This window comes from Hyperolius riggenbachi, chromosome 8, assembly GCF_040937935.1.
Source record: "Hyperolius riggenbachi isolate aHypRig1 chromosome 8, aHypRig1.pri, whole genome shotgun sequence".
Classification (NCBI taxonomy): Eukaryota; Metazoa; Chordata; class Amphibia; order Anura; family Hyperoliidae; genus Hyperolius; species Hyperolius riggenbachi.
The window spans coordinates 129,115,597-129,130,909 of NC_090653.1; the positions used below are offsets into that span (position 1 = coordinate 129,115,597).

Genomic DNA, 15,313 nt, shown 5'->3' on the forward strand with positions numbered 1-15,313 from the left:
TTGCTATGCCGAACGTCCGTTCCGTTTGTACAGTATACGGTCTGGATCTGGCCCGGCGAATCCGGACAGTGAATGCTAATGTGAACCGGGCCAAACTCAGAGTTTAAGTTCAGGCAGAGTCAGCAACTGGATCAGAGAGGCGAAAGTACAGAATCAGAAAAGCAGGAGAATAGTCAAGGCAAGCAAAAGGTCATAACAGATAATACAATGCAATTAGTAATTAAGCTATCAAAAGAATCTGGCTAAGTGTGGATCCCCAGCTCCAGCTGGTTCTAGCACACTTTGGGATCTGACTAAGGTCTGAGCGCTAACACGTTAGCATTCGCAACAGCAGACACAGAGCAACTGACAGGCTGGTACTATATATACAGAAGTGCTCCACAGCGCCGCCCCAGTCATTCAGCCAATCCAGCGTACTGTTGGAGTCAGCTGACCTGGCAGATCAGCTGACTCCTCTTCTATTCGCATAAAGGTCCTGTCGCCTGGCGCGCAGCCCTCAATCTATGTGCAATAGAAGGACCAGGCAGAGCATCAGCATGTAACTGCGTGGATGAGGCCGCCGGTTGATACGCGGAGATAACCGCCATGCCGCTTGCCTCTGTGGCGGTATCTCCGCTATCTATTACAGTACCCCCCCTGAGGAGTGGACCCCGGACACTTTCTACCCGGCTTCTCAGGGTGTAACTCATGAAACTCTTGCTTTAAATCCTCGGCATGCATGCGACAATTCGGCACCCAAGTTCTCTCCTCCAGGCCATACCCCTTCCAATGAACCAGGTACTGTACAGAATTCTGCACTAATCGAGAATCCAAGATCTTCTCGAACTCATACTCAGGTAGATCGTCAATCATCACGGGGGGGGGGGGAGAGGAATCCACATGCACAGCAGGTTTCAACAAAGAAACATGGAATGATCTCACACCTCTCATGCTGGCTGGGAGATCAATCGTATATGTCACATCATTAATTTTTCTGGAGACAGGGTATGGGCCTACAAATTTGGGTCCTAACTTAGGTGATGGTTGCTTTAATGCCAAATGCCGAGTAGACACCCACACCATCTCCCCTGGGGAAAACCTCCACTCAACTGACCGCCTCTTATCCGCCTGTTTCTTCTGGGTCTGAAAAGCTTTTCCCGAATTCCTCTTGACTAGCGCACAAATTTCCTTTAATGCCCTTTGCCAATCCTCTAGGGCCGGAAAAGGAGAAGATGCCACAGGCAATGGAGAAAATTTGGGAGATCTTCCCGAGACCACTTGAAAAGCAGAAAATCCTAAAGAGGAACTCTTCAGGTTATTATGTGCATGCAGCTATTTATAAAGTGGCAAAAAGTCTCTCTGTTGCCTGAATTGCACAGCACTAACTTCATAAGCCTGAAAGTGGTGATGTTAATGCAGCTGCATTCATTCAGGACAATAGTATATGTGCCTGATACCCAGAGGCGTCCCAGCCATCAGGCAAGGACAAACGGTGGCCTAGAGCGACGGGTGGGGGAGGGGCGCCGCCGCAGAGAGAAGCAGGCTCGTACTGGTCCAGAGGGAGCTCGGGGATTTCCCAGTGGGCCTTTCAACAACTATGTGATGTCACGTGGTGGTGGCCCTCCTCTTTTCTCTGCGCTCCTCCGTCCAGGGGAAAACATACAGCGGCACGGGGGCCCTTCTACAACAATGTGCGGGTCACATCATACATTGCAGGCACAGCACAGCTCTGTGCTACTTCCTGCTTTGTGGCCTCCTCCCCCGGCCTTCCTGCTGCAGAGCGGCAAGTTTGGATGAGTGTGACGCTGCACAGCCAACCTCTCATCGCACAGCAGGTGGGAGATAGATCGGAGTGCTGCAGCTGGAAGCTGGGAGAGGTGACAGCCGAGCAGAGTACTGTGTGGTGAGTTGGACGATTACAATTAGATTATAGTCTGGCTGACTTTGATTCTTATCTCTGCCTCTGCTGTGTCCCGCTGACCCCCTACCCCTCTTTCCCCAGTGACAGCGTTTGCATGTCTCCGCCAAACGGTAGAGGACTGGAGCACTGCACTAGTGAGCCATTATTCATCTCTCCCCAAGCTCTCTTCTACCTATTTATCTTCCCTTCTTTCTAATGTTCCCTTTCTGTCTTTCCCACATATATCTCTCTCCCCATTCACATGCCTCTCTCCCTCTCTCTCTTCCACACAGTCCCTATTACTGTTATTATTAAAGAGAACCCGAGGTGGGTTTGAAGAATATTATCTGCATACAGAGGCTGGATCTGCCTATACAGCCCAGCCTCTGTTGCTATCCCAAACCCCCCTAACGTCCCCCTGCACTGTGCAATCCCTCATAAATCACAGCCACGCTGCTGACAAACAGCTTGTCAGAGCTGGCTGTGTTTATCTCTATAGTGTCAGTCTGCTGCTCTCCCCGCCTCCTGTAGAACTCCCGTCCCCGCCTGCATCCCTTCCCTCCCTGCTGATTGGAGGGAAGGGACGGGGGCAGGGACCGGAGCTCTGCAGGAGGCGGGGGAGCAGCTGAGACTGACACTACAGATGTAAACACAGCCTCACAGCACGGCTGTGATTTATGAGGGATTGCAGAGTGAAGGGGGACCTTAGTGGGGTTTGGGATAGCAACAGAGGCTGGGCTGTATAGGCAGATCCAGCCTCTGTATGCAGATAACATTCTTTAAACACACCTCGGGTTCTCTTTAAGGTGCCCTTACATGGGCAGATTCGACCAAGCGACAGATCTCTGATTGGGAGAGATCTGCCAGCTGCCCATACACCACAGGCGATTCTTGATCGATATCAGCCTGAAATCTCTCAGGAATCAGCTTTGTGACCCCGTCCCTCCGATGTCGCCCCCCCACCACCCCTTCTCCCTGTGGCCCATGCAGTATATTTTACCTGTTGGTGTCTGTCGCTGGCTCTGTCTCCGCACTGCCTTTTAAACACATACCCCATGTGGTTGCCGACATATACGTGGGCACGTGTGTGTGACGTCACCCATGCACCCATGTGGGATGCGTATATGAGGATGGAGCCCGAAGCCAGCAACGGACACCGACAGGTAAAGTATACTACACAGTGCCGCGGGGGAGGGAGGGCACATTTTACATTGGAGGACAGCTCGGGGTTTCTTCCCTCATCCTGATATTGTACGCTGGTACTAACGTGCACCTGATTGAGCATGCCAGCCCAACACCTTGCAGCACGTCTGATCGCTAGATGTGGTGAACTGGCCGCGCCAGTTCATCCCCGCAGCTCACTGCTCCAGCCTGCATAGTCTTCCGGCAGGCAGAGCAGGGCTACGGGAAGATGGCGTCCGAAGCCCTGTTCTGGAGACTATTTGTGTCCAGTACAGGACTTTGGGCTCCAGCTTCCTGTAGCCCTGCTCTGCCTGCTCGAAGACTATGCAGGCTGGGACTTTCGGAGGCTGGCTGCGCTGCTGCAGGAAGATCGTCGGGGGAGCTGCGCCCAGGGAGAGGAGTCTTCTGCAGGTGAGTAAATGCTTTTCTTTTTACAGGTAATTATACATTTTTAGTGAAACGCTGGCCACATTAAGAATATTTTCTGGTGAACGCTGGCCACATTAAGAATATTTTCTGGTGAACGCTGGCCACATTAAGAATATTTTCTGGTGAACGCTGGCCACATTAAGAATATTTTCTGGTGAACGCTGGCCACATTAAGAATATTTTCTGGTGAACGCTGGCCAAATTAAGATTATTTTCTGGTGAACGCTGGCCACATTAAGAATATTTTCTGGTGAACGCTGGCCACATTAAGAATATTTTCTGGTGAACGCTGGCCACATTAAGATTATTTTCTGGTGAACGCTGGCCACATTACAATTATTTTCTGGTGAACGCTGGCCACATTACAATTATTTTCTGGTGAACGCTGGCCACATTACAATTATTTTCTGGTGAACACTGGCCACATTACGATTATTTTTTGGTGAATGCTAGCCGCATTACGATTAATTTCTGGTGAATGCTAGCCACATTACAATTATTTTCTGGTGAATGCTAGCCACATTACGATTATTTTCTGGTGAACGCTGCCCACATTACGATTATTTTCTGGTGAACGCTGACCAGATTATGATTATTTTCTGGTGAACGCTGCCCACATTACGATTATTTTATAGTGAATCATTGCTGCGTTATGGTTATTTTCTAGTGAAAGATTGGCGCATTATGATTATCTTATGGTGAAACATTGCTGCGTTACGATTATTTTCATCAGGGGGCACCACACGTGGGGGCTTGCCTGGAGTTTCAAAATGGCTAGAGACACCCCTGCTGATACCTTCATAAAATTATTATCGATATATACAGTAGTCGTTTATCATGTTGTGCAACTAACTAGTTATTTTTTAGTATTTTTGTATCTACTATTTATCTTGTTTGGTGCTCTGTTTCAGACGCCTTCTTATCATACTGCATGTACAAATTTGACACCATCAGATCTTCAGAACATCAGCTTCGCCACGCCCCGTCTAGAGTGTGCAATTCTTGTGCTTGGCGGGAACGTCAGTGTTGGAACAGCAATTGTTGCTATATTTCCAGTGCGTAAAAAGAAAAAAAATGAAAAAAAATTAAATGAGCCTTTTACATCACTGCTTTAGAAAATCCTTAGGGCCCGTTTCCACTTGTGTGGTGCGAATCGCCGCGGTAAAAATTCACATGGGGATGCGAATTTCGCATGAAAATTTGCATGGATGACGCTGTATGCGAATTTAACCACGGCAGTGCCGGTGTGCTTTGCCATTGATTTCCAAGCAAATTCGCATGAAAATTCACATACCAAAGCCGCAGGCGATTTCCCTATTAAATACATTAGCGGCGATTCGCATACATTCCACACGCAGGCGAATTCTGAGGGCTCTGCCGTGCAGAAAAATCCTGCACAGAAAACCGCTCAGGACAACGGAAACAGGACCATCCACTTGTATTGGCTGTGCGAATCTGCATGCAGGAAACGCATGCAGATTCGCAATAGTGGAAACGGTCCCTTAGGGGTGTATACAAGAAATAGTGTTACAGCGTGTTCTATGTATAATAAATATACTTTTCTTAATGGCCTAATTCCACTAGTGCAGATTGCGGTTGTTTTCTGCACACGATTTTAGATGCGGTTTTGCAGTCTATTAAAAACAGTAGGCTGCATCCAAAACTGCGTGCTGCAAGAAAAATAAATATATATATATATATATATATATATATATATATATATATATATATATATATATATATATATATAGTATAATTGGGGGCAGTAGCATTTGAAGAGCAGGAAATGCATTGGACTGGAGTGGTCCCAGAGAGAATAATTGGGGGCACGTAAGCATCATACACTAGCACTTTAACTGTGTCATGTGCAAATAAGATGCAAAAACATTACATATTTTTGGGGGTTAGCAGTGACAGAAGGTGGTTAGTGTCTTAGAGGTTGATTTACAAAATGTATCTTATGAATTACCTATCCTTGTTTATCTCATAATTTCTCTCTCCTCACAAGAGCATGAGGAAGGGAAATGACATTCAAGTGAACCCGATACAAACCTCAGGTCAAAAAGTAGATACGGTACTCACCTAAGTAGAGTGAAGCCTCTGGATCCTGTAAAGGCCTCCCATGTCCTCCTCATCCCTGATGCCTTTGCCAGGAGTCAGGACCCTGTGGAAGATCCAGGCAGCGCTCCTCCTCAAGCACAAGTGCGGCCATGGTGCAATCACACAAGCATGGTCACACCTGTGCAGTAGGCCCGAACCTCCGATTTTAGGGTCACGAACCTCCCGTGAAAGTTTGGTTCGCGTGAACTTTCGCGAACCTCAATAGACTTCAATTGGGAGGTGAACATTGAAAAATTGAAAAAATTATGCTGGCCACAAAAGTGATGGAAAAGATGTTTCAAGGGGTCTAACACCTGGAGGGGGGCATGGCGGAGTGGGATACACGCCAAAAGTCCCCGGGAAAAATCAGGATTGGACGCAAAGCAGCGTTTTAAGGGCAGAAATCGCATTGAATGCTAAATTGCAGGCCTAAAGTGCTTTAAAACATCTTGCATGTGTATACATCAATCAGGGAGTGTAATTAGAGTACTGCTTCACACTGACACACCAGACTCACTGTGTAACGCACTGCAAACAGCTGTTTGTGTAGTGACGGCCGTACTGGACTGGTGGCCAGATTTCAGGCGATAGTGGTTTTCAAGCACATATGGTAGTTAGGCATAGGTAGGTGTCCAAGTAGTTAGCTAGGCATAGGTAGGTGCCCCAGTAGTTAGCTAGGCATAGGTAGGTGTTCCTGTATAGGTAGGTGCCCCAGTAGTTAGCTAGGCATAGGTAGGTGGTCCCGTATAGGTAGGTGGGTGCCCCAATAGTTAGCTAGGCATAGGTAGGTGTCCCAGTATAGATAGTTAGACAGGGCCTGGCACAGTATAGCGATTACCAAGGTCCAGCTGCAACAGATAGGGCTGTATAATGCAGTGTCAGTGGGCAACAACAACAAAAAATTGATCACAAGAACAAAATTAGCTCTCAAAAGAGCTGTTGTAGGGTGCTATTTTAGCAATAAGAATCAGCCAGGAGCAAGCTAACAAGCCTACAAAAGCCTAACTAATCTTTCCCTATGAGAGAGTCTGCAGCAGCTTTTCCCTTTGCTTACTATTGCAGGCACACAAGTGAGTAAAATGGCCATGCTTGCCTGTTATAGGGGGGGGGGGGGGGGGTCCAGGAGGGAGTGTGGCCTGATTGGCTACAATGTGCCTGCTGACTGTGATGTAGAGGGTCAAAGTTGACCCTAATGGTGCATTATGGGGGCGAACCGAACTTCCGCAAAAGTTCGCAGTTCTCCGCGAACGTGAACCGCCGGAAGTTCGCCGGGAACAGTTTGCCGGCGAACCGTTTGGGCCATCTCTACTGTCCAGTAGCATTTACTGGGCAGGCATGGTCATAGTCACACAAACACAGTATGGCCACACTTGTGCCTGAACCGGAGCGCAGCCCAGATTTTCATACTGACTAGCTCTTGTCGCATTTCTTTTTTCTTTGGAGGGTCTGTAAGTGGCATTTGTGGTCCAGAGGATGGTATAGGAAGCCTCTACAGGATCCAGAGGCTTTCTTCTTCTTAGGTAAGCACCCAGTTTTTGACCAGAGGTTTGCCTTGGATGCACTTTAGGACAATCAAGAATACACAATGTTAAAAACTGAGTATAGGAGCAGAAAGGTAAACTGAAGTATCATCAGAATATAAGTCCTGGAAGCCAAGCTAAAAATTGGCCTAGACAATGAAGACGACACTAGCAAAATACAATAATGTTGTGTAAAATATTACCAGGACTTTGTCTGGTGTTAATTATGGAATAAACATACAACGTTTTGAAAGCTTGTTTTGGGACCCATTTCCACTAGCCACCTTGCGCGGCTGAGAGATAGAGTTGGGCCGAACGGTTCGCCGGCGAACCTGGTTCGCGCGAACCTAGGTGGTTCGCGTGCGGGTACCGCACGCGAACTTTATTGCGGAAAAGTTCGCCCCATTGCGGTTCGCCCCATAATGCACTGAGGGTCAACTTTGACCCTCTACATCACAGTCAGCAGGCCCAGTGTAGCCAATTAGGCTACACTAGCCCCTGGAGCCCCACCCCCCCTTATATAGGCAGGCAGCGGCGGCCGTGGCCACTCGTGTGCCTGCATTAGTTAGAGTAGGGCGAGCTACTGCAGTCTCTCATAGGGAAAGATTAGTTAGCCTTAGCTTGTCCCTGGCTGCATACCTGTTCATTGATCCTGCCACTGCATACCTGTTCATTGATCCTGCCACTGCATACCTGTTCATTGATCCTGCCACTGCATACCTGTTCATTGATCCTGCCACTGCATACCTGTTCAGTGATCCTGCCACTGCATACCTGTTCATTGATCCTGCCACTGCATACCTGTTCATTGATCCTGCCACTGCATACCTGTTCATTGATCCTGCCACTGCATACCTGTTCATTGATCCTGCCACTGCATACCTGTTCATTGATCCTGCCACTGCATACCTGTTCATTGATCCTGCCACTGCATACCTGTTCAGTGATCCTGCCACTGCATACCTGTTCATTGATCCTGCCACTGCATACCTGTTCTGTGAACCCACCACTGCATACCTGTTCTGTTCAGTGGACCCGCCACTGTATACCTGTTTAGTGAACCCGCCACTGCATACCTGTTCTGTTCAGTGGACCCGCCACTGTATACCTGTTCAGTGGACCCGCCACTGCATACCTGTTCTGTTCAGTGAACCCGCCACTGCATACCTGTTCTGTTCAGTGGAGTTTGGTGTGTCAGTGTGAAGCAGTACCTTAATTACACTACCTGATTGATGTATACACATGCAAGATGTTTTAAAGCACTTTAGGCCTGTCATTTAGCATTCAATGTGATTTCTGCCCTTAAAACGCTGCTTTGCGTCAAATCCAGATTTTTCCCGGTGACTTTTGGCGTGTATCCCACTCCGCCATGCCCCCCCTCCAGGTGTTAGACCCCTTGAAACATCTTTTCCATCACTTTTGTGGCCAGCATAATTTTTTTTTTTTTTCAAAGTTCGCATCCCCATTGAAGTCTATTGCGGTTCGCGAACTTTAACGCGAACCGAACCTTCCGCGAAAGTTCGCGAACCCGGTTCGCGAACCTAAAATCGGAGGTTCGGCCCAACTCTACTGAGAGATGTGCGGTGTCACTGCAGGTACAAAGACCAATCCCAGAATGGGAATCGATGCCTCCCGCATGAAAACTGATGGCTATGTCGTCCGAATCACTAGAACAAGCGATTCGGCCGCTGGAGCCATTATTTACTATGGCATAGTTTCCCAGAGCGATTTGCCTGTGGGGAAACTGCGGATTCGGCCCGGTTTCCGCACTAGTGGAAACGGGCCCTTCGTGTCCCTTCCTGGCGGTTTATTTTTTTCTGCAAAAATTGCAGAAATCCATTTTTTTTTTATGTTTCATGTAAAGCTACTAGAGTGGTAGCTACATGAAACTCCACTAGAGGGCGCATGTGTCCCTCTAGTTCGATCGTCGCCGGCATCAATAGCAAACAGGGGAACGCGTATATAACGCGCTCCCCTGTTTGGCTTCTCCTGTCGCCATGGCGATGATCAGAATGACGTCATGGACGTCAGCCGACGTCCTGACGTCAGATGCCTCCGATCCAGCCCATAGCGCTGCCCGGAACTCATTGGTCCGGGCAGCACAGGGCTCTGGCGGGGGGGCCCTCTTCTGCCGCTGCATGCGGTCGATCGCCGCAGAGCGGCGGCGATCAAGCTGTACGCACGGCTAGCAAAGTGCTAGCCGTGCGTACAGCACTTTAAATGGTGCAAATTGCCCCACCAGGGGCTGAGATCTCCTCCTGCGCGGCATAGCCCGAGCACAGCTCGGGCTTACCGCCAGGAGGGTTAAAGGTATTATTTACACAACAGCCTTTGTTAATCTGACAGAAAAAGTGTCTCTGGTCATATAAAAATATGTTGGCGTTGCTTACCCCTACAGTGCTACCCCTACAGTGTTACCAGGCTTATCTAATGGCACTGCTCAAAGTGAAATCACTATGGGCTCGTTTCCACTAGTGCGGCGTGCGTCTCGTAGACGCACGCCGGCACTGAGCGGGTGGGCGGGATCGCAGGCGATTCCCATCAGCCGTGCCATGCACGGCTATGGGAATCGCAGCCTCCGCCGCGAATTCTGTGGGGGTTTCCGGCCGAATCGCTACTGCAAGCGATTCGGCCGGCGGCGCCGTTGTCCCCTATGGCAGAGTTTCCCCGCGCGATTTGCCTGCGGGGAAACTCTGCGGATTCGCGGCCGTTTCCGCGAGAGTGGAAACGGGCCCTCACAGCAAAGAGCACAAAGCTAAAGCAATCATTAACAGTTTCTACCTCATTAAAGTGTAGTAAACAGATCTGATTTGTTACCTCTCCTTTTGGTTAGATTTGTAATTGGTAAAGATCTTCCGTAATTATATTAACTGCTGGGTAAATCTGTCTGTGCATATATGTGACATGAATGTGCTTTCATTGCAGGCAGTAAATAACCCACTGCCACAGAGTAGCGGCTGCCATCTCATTAATAGGTGATGCCATACAGAACACTTGCCAGGCAAAACTGCTGTCATACAATAGCCGGAATATGTGCCTCTTCAGGTTGTCCATCTCGGTTGGAACAGTCAATACTCTTATCATTTGTATCCTTTTAAACAAATAATATGTAAGTACTTTAGTGATTCTCAGGTGTCCTTCAACTTTTCATTTGAAAAGAAACTACAGTAAATGATTGGAAGCTATATGATCAGTGGCATAGCAATAGGGGATGCAGAGGTTGTGACTACCCGGGGCCCCTGGATCAGAGGGGTCCACTAGGACTAGGGGCCCTCTTTCATCCATCTTATTAGCTATTTCCAGGTGCTATGCTGGTAATGAACACCTCTATATAAACATTGCATAGTGGTATTCCTTACTCTGATTACATCTCTGTGACACTGCAGCTTTCCTCCTTGCTAGGTTTAGGGGCCCCATGTAAAACTCGCACTGGGGCTCCAAGTTCCTTAGATATGCCACTGTATATGATACTGTACATCAATGCTCTATATGTAATACCTTAAAGGGCAACTGAAGTGAGAAGACTATGGAGGCTGCCATGTTTACTTCCTTTTAAATAATACCAGTTGCCTGGCAACCCTGCTGGTTTATTTGGCTTCAGAAGTGCCTAAATAACACCAGAAACAAGCATGCAGACAATCTGTCAGATCTGACAATAATGTCAGAAACACCTGATCTGTTGCATGCTTGTTCGGGGTCTATGGCTGAAAGTACTAGAGGCAGAGGGTCAGCAACTGGTATTGCTTAAAAGGAAATAAACATGGCAGCCTCCATGCAGCTCTCTCTTCAGTTGTTCTTTACAGAGGAACTCCAGTGAAAATAATGTTATGAACAAAAGTGCTTAATTTTTACAATAATTATGTATATATAATTTAGTCAGTGTTTGCCCATTGTAAAATCTTTCCTCTCCCTGATTTACCTTCTGACATTTATCACAGGGAGACATTTTTACTGCTGGCAGGTGATGGCAATGGAAGTAGCTGCTGCTTGCTTTTTTGGCAGTTGGAAACAGCTGTTATTTCCCACAATGCAACAAGGCTCCCACAGCGTGATGTCAGCACCATGGTCATGACATTACACTGTGGGAAGGGTTTCAACACAATATCAGCCATACAGAGCCCCCTGATGATCCGTTTAACCAGCCTGGCGTTCTATTAAGATCGCCAGGCTGGCGACCGGATGTTTTTTTTTAATAAAAAGCCCACTAGAGGGTGCTCCTAATGCGTACTTCTGATCGCCTCCGGCGATCAGAAGTAACAAGAAGGGCCGCGATGAGCGGCCCTTCTTGTTTTGCTTTCCTCGTCGCCATGGTGACGAGCGGAGTGACATCATGGACGTCAGCCGACGTCCTGACGTCAGCCGCCTCCGATCCAGCCCTTAGCGCTGTCCGGAACTGTTTGGTCCGGCTGCGCTGGGCTTGGGCGGCTGGGGGGACCCTCTTTTGCCGCTGCTGCGGTGGCGATCAGGTAGCACACGCGGCTGGCAAAGTTCCGGCTGCGTGTGCTCCTTTTTATTTTATGAGAATCGGCCCAGCAGGGCCTGAGCGGCAGCCTCCGGCGGTAATGGATGAGCTGAGCTCGTCCATACCGCCCAGCAGGTTAAGAAAAGGAATATATTTTTCATGGGAAAGGGGGTATCAGCTATTGATTGGGATGAAGTTCAATCCTTGGTCACGGTTTCTCTTTAAGAGTTTTAGTTAGTATAGAAAGCATCAATATGTAAAGTTCATCAAGGTAGTGGATTATATTACAGCATTGATAGTACTGTTAGAATAACTTTATAGAGAATTTCTACATGAAAGCCCCTTAGGGTCCTTTCAAGTTACACCAGTTGCGTGGTGATGCAATGGACAATATAATAACATCGCAATGTTATGTAATTATATTTCAATGGCACATCCACACTGGTGCATTTGTAGTGTGATTATTTCTAATGGGACAAAGAGCAGCATACAGTGTCTAAGTCTATGGACTGTCCGCCGCATTGTACAAATAACGTGTGATGTGACTTTTCATCATCGTTGCATCTCTATTTTTTTGGATGCGCAACACAACGGTTATAGCATGAAAGTATCCCAGAAGGGGATCTGATTGTCATTATCGATGTATTAAAAAGTAAAATTTAACACAGAACACACAGTTAACATTGTGAAACATGATTTAAAGAGTAATCACAATCTGCGATGGTGATTTAATTTAAGGTTACTGATACAAATTATGGATTTCCTGTCAATGATGTGTTTTTTGTTTAGGCATTAGGTTTGCCGACTGAATCAGTCTGCTAGATTATAGATTTTATTCAAAGGTGCGAAGTCCACATTAAAGGGACTCCGAGCAGTGCAGAAACTATGGGAAGATGCATATCATTTTAAAGCTCTCTTTCTCCTCTTTCCAATGATGTATAAACTGCCACCCTACGCCTTTTAGTTGAAATTGCCGCGGCTGCGATTTCAATCGTAGGGCGACGATTTAGAGCTTTAAAATGATATCCATCTTTCCATAGTTACATTGTATTACACAGGGCGACACTTTCCCCAGTGTCAGCAGCTCCATTCAGCAGAAAAAGTCGCCCTGTGTAATACAATGTAACTATGGAAAGATGGATATCATTTTAAAGCTTTCTTTCTCCTCTTTCTGGCGACACTTAAATCTTCGCCCTACGCCTTTTAGTTTTCTTTATTTTCACGATCGAAATCGCGGCCGCGGCAATTTCAATCACGAAAATAGCGAAAACTAAAAGGCGTAGGGCGGTTTATACATCATTGGAAAGAGGAGAAAGAGAGCTTTAAAATGATATGCATCTTTCCATAGTTTCTGCACTGCTCGGAGTCTCTTTAAACAGTAGAGATGCCAATGAGAGGAAAATAAATTTAAGATAATTATGAATTATGTTAATTATTATGATACAGATTGATACTAATTATTATGAAAATCGGTTGTAAAATGAACCAATCAAATCTTGCAGTGAAAGCATTTCACCGGTCCATATTCAAGCTGCATAGATTTGCAGTAACATTTGCATATTTTCATATCAACTTAGAATTATTTGCATTTTGCAAGTAAAGTAGAAAGCTGTCACTGAGCCAAAACTTTGTACTAAACGCCTTTTAGATGTCCGTGTCAAGGAATATTATATAGGGACATAAAAATGCCTAGAGACGTCCACCGCGGGCAGAAGTAATTTTGTATTAGGTCGCATTCACAGTGGGACGTTATGGGAGCGTGTTATAAAGTCTTATAATGCAGCTTACCGCACTGCAATGCTAATCCTATGGGCCGTTCACAGTGCAACGTTAAAGTCGCGTTAAATGTTGGGTTGTGGTAGCTTACTGCTTGCAGTGTGTTACCTCAACGTAGGCACGTTGCAACTTTTACATCGCAATAAAACGCAACGTCCCACTGTGAATACATCCTAAAAAATCTTTTAGACATCCGTGGCATAAGGATGTGAAAACACAGAACACCTATAGACCTTGGCGGCAGTCTAGTGGTTAAGAAGACTCAGCAATGGTGTCTTGCATGTTCTTCCATTATTCACTGTGTCTTATCGCTGTTTTCTATAACTAGGAAAGGGCTCTCTTGAGCTGTAGTAAGTGTTTCAGTTTTTCTGAATTAGGTTTTGATTATAAGTGAATACTTGATTCACTTGGCAGATATTCTACTCATCAGATATTTGCTAATTTATTGGGTAAACGGGCCCTGCAAACTCATTCAGGAAGTGTACACTGCATCCAAGGGTCTACCTTCTCAAAGACAGATCTCAGGTGTGGGTCCTGTTGGTACCAATAGTAAGGGTGGGGTTTTCTGGCTGTGGTCATAACATTGCATAAATGTAAAAAAAGACAGCAGATATAGTATTAGTAAAATTACCAATATTCTACTAGTTAATTTCGATAGTAAAATATTGGTAATCTTTACCGATATTTTACTATACCCTTACCTAACCTTACACAGGAGCCCTCCCTCTCCATGCCTAACCCTAACTGATGACCCCTCTCCCCTCCCCTGGTGATGCCTAACGCTAAAGACCCCCTGGCAATGCCCAACCCTAAGATCCCCCTGGTAATGCCTAACCTTAAGACACACCCATTCCGATATAACCCAATAATGCCCTCCTGATGATGCCTAACCTTAAACACCAAGGAAACACCCATCCCCCCCCCCCCCCGTGCCAGCACTTAACCCTAAAGACCTCTCTGCCTAACCCTATCTGCCAATATTTTGGGTGCTGCAATAGGTGCTTATGTTAATAGCCATGATTACCAGCCGTTAGTGGTAATTAGCAGGCAGCCCCAATAACCGCTATTTTATGGGCGCTGCTAATAGCCACTAATCGTGGCTTTTAACATAGGTGCCATATTTTACCAGGGTGCCTCCAGCACTTGTTTTGATAAGATTGTTCTCTAAGGCCCCTTTTACACTAGCAGGGCAAACCTGCAACGCATTACCCTATTTTGCTGCAAGGGGATGCAAAAGCAAAAGTCTATGGAGACTTCAACACTTATTACGGCCCCTTGCAGTGAGCCTGAAGTATCCGATGCAAGGGCAACAGCGCGTTACCGCACCGTGCTTAAAACATGGTGCTTGGCATAATGTTAATCTATGGGTGACACATGTTGTGTAAACGACGGAGAGCGTTGTGGCACGCATGCACGGACCAACTGGAAACCCAGTGACATACTACCTGGTGGTGGTGGAAAGCAGTGCACTTGCTCCAGGGTCATAGGTTTGTCATTTTTTGCATTGCTCAAAAAATAGGTGTAAAACCAGCCTCAAGGACTTACTATAGAGTATAATAGTTTCTTCCTGAGTTAATGTTGTCACAGGAGACATACCGGTAGAAGCCCACCTCCTAAAACAACCATTCTTTTACAGTCTTCAACAGCAATATCTCCATTGGGTCAAATTTATCCAGTGACATCTGGGTGAATGGCCGGTGCCACTAATTGACTGACACAAGCAAGCACTAGTATTTGAAGCCTAGGTTATGCCGAGACCAACATAACACTAAGCTTCGACAAGGGAAACCTCAGATTCTGTAAATGCTAAGAAAGATGTGCAACCAATCATTTCACAAAGGGAATATACATAACTATAGCTTTCTAAAGGTTTTTTGGTCCTATTTTCCTTAGAAAATCTGCTTTTCAGTGATCCTTTCTAGATACACATCATGGCAGCTTTTCTCTGAAAGTTTGTGTGTACAG

General features: G+C 46.6%; 1 long non-coding RNA gene across 1 annotated transcript in view; it reads left to right on the forward strand.

The window, feature by feature from the left end:
* The window catches only part of LOC137529106 (uncharacterized), a 30,475-nt gene extending 15,162 nt beyond the window's left edge, over positions 1-15,313 (forward strand). Inside the window, exons 2-4 of the long non-coding RNA XR_011023586.1 lie at positions 4,402-4,545; positions 10,036-10,196; positions 15,258-15,313. This is a non-coding gene — a long non-coding RNA (uncharacterized lncRNA). The remainder of the gene's footprint in view (positions 1-4,401; positions 4,546-10,035; positions 10,197-15,257) is intronic.